Consider the following 4,686-nt stretch of genomic DNA (forward strand, 5'->3'; position numbering starts at 1 on the left):
GGGATAATTTGAGAGTCCTTCCGTGTTTCGGTGGGGTCTCCTGAAACATCCATAGACAGCGAGGCCCGTGCAAAGAAATAGGGAGCCATTCTTGAGAGAAGTTTCAGAGCTCTTTCTTCTCCAGCCACATGGGCGGGGCACTGCCAAAGAACTGAGCAGTCACGGCACAACCAGGGCCCTCCTGGCACAGGGCAACACAAAATAAGCAGTGCTGAACAGGATTAGGGCACATGTCAGCAGGGAGCAGGGAGACCCCGTGCCCAGGCCATGCCTCTACCCCAGGGTCCCCTCTCCCATGACCTCATGGCAGGGGGGAGGAACCCCAACACTTCCGGAGGTGTAGTCTCTCTCCTCCTCCTTGCAGCTGGCTCATGGGCCCACATTCAGGGCCCCCACCTCGGGAGAAAATTCTCCCAATGTGGTCTGATGTTGAAAGAGTCAAGAAGAGAAGAAGGGAAAAAAAACCCCAAAGTCCCAGGAAAACAAAGTTCAACTCTCCATCTCCCCCCAGAGAAAAGGAGCTGAAAACTGGCTAAAAAGAAACAAAGTTGCTTCCTCCGCTCTTGCTGCAAGCAGGATGCAGAGGAGTGTGTATGTGTGTCCTTGAACAAACGCTCTGAGAAGTTTGTCCGGTTTTTTTTTCCTCTCCCCCCTCTCAGGCTCAGTTGAAAGGCACAGAAATGCACAAAGTTCACTTCTGGGCATAGAGCAGCAATAGGGGATACACATGATAAAGTCACCCCAAGACACAGGGACAGAGAATTCAGTGGAAAGACTCCGAGAATTCTGCTCCCAGAGATCATTCATTCCTGCTCACCCTGACCCTTGTAGAAAGGGGACATCGTTCCCGGCAGCCTGTACTGAGCATGTGGCTCCTGAGTGGGGTTTGTTGTTTGGGAAACCTGCTCCGGCTTTTCCATTCTTTCCTTCCAAACAGGAAAACTTCTCCTGGGGCTGTGTGCAGGCAGAGCCCTGAGGAGAGCAGGTGGCACATGGTGCGCTGGGCTGGGACAGCCAGCTGCAGAGCTCAAGGGAAGAAGCCCAAAGTGTCACAATGGCTCCTTGCCTTCACATGCAACACCTGGGTCACAATGGTCTCCTTGATTCCATGAGGCCCCACTGTGTCACAATGGCTCCTTGGTTCCATCGGGTTCCGCAGTGTCACCATGGTCTCCTTTGATCCGCACTGTCATCATGGACAATTGGTTCCATGAGGCCCCGCAGTGTCACAATGGTCCCTTGCTTCCATAGGTTTGATGTTGTAACAATGGACTCCTTGCTTCTATGAGCTAGCCTGCTTTTTGCAGAGGTGTCTTTGGTTCCAACAAGGCCCCGCTGTGTCTCAGTGCACCCTGGCTTCCATGTGGATCTGGAGCATCACAAAGGCTCCTTGGTTCCACCAGGTCCTGCTGTGTCACAATGGGTCCTGTGGTCCCTGAGGCCCTCCAAAGTCATCATGGAGGCTTGCTTCCATGAGGTTCCATTATGTGCCAGTGGTCATCTTGGTTCCAGGAGTTTCCTTAGTGTCACAATGCTCTCCATGCTTCCATGATTCCCCACAATGTCACAATGCTCTCCATGCTTCCATTAGGCCCTGCTTTGCCACAATGGTCCCCTTGTTTCCATGAGGCCCCGCTGTGTCACAATGGACCTATGGTTCCATGATGTTGCGTGGTGTCACCGTGCTCTTCTTGAATCCGCAGTGTAACCATGGACCATTGGTTCCATGCGGCCTGGCCGTGTCACAATGGGCTCCGTGATTCCATGATTCCCCACGGTGTCACAATGGAGCCTTGTTTCTAGGAGGTTCTGTACTGTCACAATTGCCTCCTTGATGCCATCAGCCCCTGCAGTGTCACAATGGCTCCTTGGTTCCATGAGGAACACAATAGCTTGGCATAAGCATTGAGCAACAGCTGCTGAACACACCTGGCAACATCTGCTTGCATCAAAAGAGGGCTTCAAGCTGACAATGGCACCAGCAGCTTCCATCTGCAACAGAGACCCAGGAAAGGACAGGCTGTGCCGGTTTGGACAAATGTGGAGGAAAATATCCTCTGATAGAAGGCAGGTTACACCCAGCCCTCCCCCACCAGCTTCGGGAAAAAAGAATTTTCCTGGGAAGAAAGTGAAAGAGATAAAAACTATTTTTTTAACAAACACACAGGAAAAGGATAACAATGCTAAATATTAAAAGCTCTCGCTGTGCAGAGAAAGCTGGGATAATTTGAGAGTCCTTCCGTGTTTCGGTGGGGTCTCCTGAAACATCCATAGACAGCGAGGCCCGTGCAAAGAAATAGGGAGCCATTCATGAGAGAAGTTTCAGAGCTCTTTCTTCTCCAGCCACATGGGCGGGGCACTGCCAAAGAACTGAGCAATCACGGCACAACCAGGGCCCTCCTGGCACAGGGCAACACAAAATAAGCAGTGCTGAACAGGATTAGGGCACATGTCAGCAGGGAGCAGGGAGACCCCGTGCCCAGGCCATGCCTCTACCCCAGGGTCCCCTCTCCCATGACCTCATGGCAGGGGGGAGGAACCCCAACACTTCCGGAGGTGTAGTCTCTCTCCTCCTCCTTGCAGCTGGCTCATGGGCCCACATTCAGGGCCCCCACCTCAGTAGAAAATTCTCCCAATGTGGTCTGATGTTGAAAGAGTCAAGAAGAGAAGAAGGGAAAAAAAACCCCAAAGTCCCAGGAAAACAAAGTTCAACTCTCCATCTCCCCCCAGAGAAAAGGAGCTGAAAACTGGCTAAAAAGAAACAAAGTTGCTTCCTCTGCTCTTGCTGCAAGCAGGATGCAGAGGAGTGTGTATGTGTGTCCTTGAACAAACGCTCTGAGAAGTTTGTCCGGTTTTTTTTCCCTCTCCCCCCTCTCAGGCTCAGTTGAAAGGCACAGAAATGCACAAAGTTCACTTCTGGGCATAGAGCAGCGATAGGGGATACACATGATAAAGTCACCCCAAGACACAGGGACAGAGAATTCAGTGGAAAGACTCCGAGAATTCTGCTCCCAGAGAATTCTGCTCACCCTGACCCTTGTAGAAAGGGGACATCGTTCCCGGCAGCCTGTACTGAGCATGTGGCTCCTGAGTGGGGTTTGTTGTTTGGGAAACCTGCTCCGGCTTTTCCATTCTTTCCTTCCAAACAGGAAAACTTCTCCTGGGGCTGTGTGCAGGCAGAGCCCTGAGGAGAGCAGGTGGCACATGGTGCGCTGGGCTGGGACAGCCAGCTGCAGAGCTCAAGGGAAGAAGCCCAAAGTGTCACAATGGCTCCTTGCCTTCACATGCAACACCTGGGTCACAATGGTCTCCTTGATTCCATGAGGCCCCACTGTGTCACAATGGCTCCTTGGTTCCATCGGGTTCCGCAGTGTCACCATGGTCTCTTTTGATCCGCACTGTCATCATGGACAATTGGTTCCATGAGGCCCCGCAGTGTCACAATGGTCCCTTGCTTCCATAGGTTTGATGTTGTAACAATGGACTCCTTGCTTCTATGAGCTAGCCTGCTTTTTGCAGAGGTGTCTTTGGTTCCAACAAGGCCCCGCTGTGTCTCAGTGCACCCTGGCTTCCATGTGGATCTGGAGCATCACAAAGGCTCCTTGGTTCCACCAGGTCCTGCTGTGTCACAATGGGTCCTGTGGTCCCCGAGGCCCTCCAAAGTCATCATGGAGGCTTGCTTCCATGAGGTTCCATTATGTGCCAGTGGTCATCTTGGTTCCAGGAGTTTCCTTAGTGTCACAATGCTCTCCATGCTTCCATGATTCCCCACAATGTCACAATGCTCTCCATGCTTCCATTAGGCCCTGCTTTGCCACAATGGTCCCCTTGTTTCCATGAGGCCCCGCTGTGTCACAATGGACCTATGGTTCCATGATGTTGCGTGGTGTCACCGTGCTCTTCTTGAATCCGCCGTGTTACCATGGACCATTGGTTCCATGCGGCCTGGCCGTGTCACAATGGGCTCCGTGATTCCATGATTCCCCACGGTGTCACAATGGAGCCTTGTTTCTAGGAGGTTCTGTACTGTCACAATTGCCTCCTTGATGCCATCAGCCCCTGCAGTGTCACAATGGCTCCTTGGTTCCATGAGGAACACAATAGCTTGGCATAAGCATTGAGCAACAGCTGCTGAACACACCTGGCAACATCTGCTTGCATCAAAAGAGGGCTTCAAGCTGACAATGGCACCAGCAGCCATTGGAAAGGACAGGCTGTGCCGGTTTGGACAAATGTGGAGGAAAATATCCTCTGATAGAAGGCAGGTTACACCCAGCCCTCCCCCACCAGCTTCGGGAAAAAAGAATTTTCCTGGGAAGAAAGTGAAAGAGATAAAAACTATTTTTTTAACAAACACACAGGAAAAGGATAACAATGCTAAATATTAAAAGCTCTCGCTGTGCAGAGAAAGCTGGGATAATTTGAGAGTCCTTCCGTGTTTCGGTGGGGTCTCCTGAAACATCCATAGACAGCGAGGCCCGTGCAAAGAAATAGGGAGCCATTCATGAGAGAAGTTTCAGAGCTCTTTCTTCTCCAGCCACATGGGCGGGGCACTGCCAAAGAACTGAGCAATCACGGCACAACCAGGGCCCTCCTGGCACAGGGCAACACAAAATAAGCAGTGCTGAACAGGATTAGGGCACATGTCAGCAGGGAGCAGGGAGACCCCGTGCCCAGGCCATGCCT

The sequence above is a fragment of the Aphelocoma coerulescens genome, unplaced genomic scaffold (genome assembly GCF_041296385.1).
Source record: "Aphelocoma coerulescens isolate FSJ_1873_10779 unplaced genomic scaffold, UR_Acoe_1.0 HiC_scaffold_55, whole genome shotgun sequence".
NCBI lineage: Eukaryota > Metazoa > Chordata > Aves > Passeriformes > Corvidae > Aphelocoma > Aphelocoma coerulescens.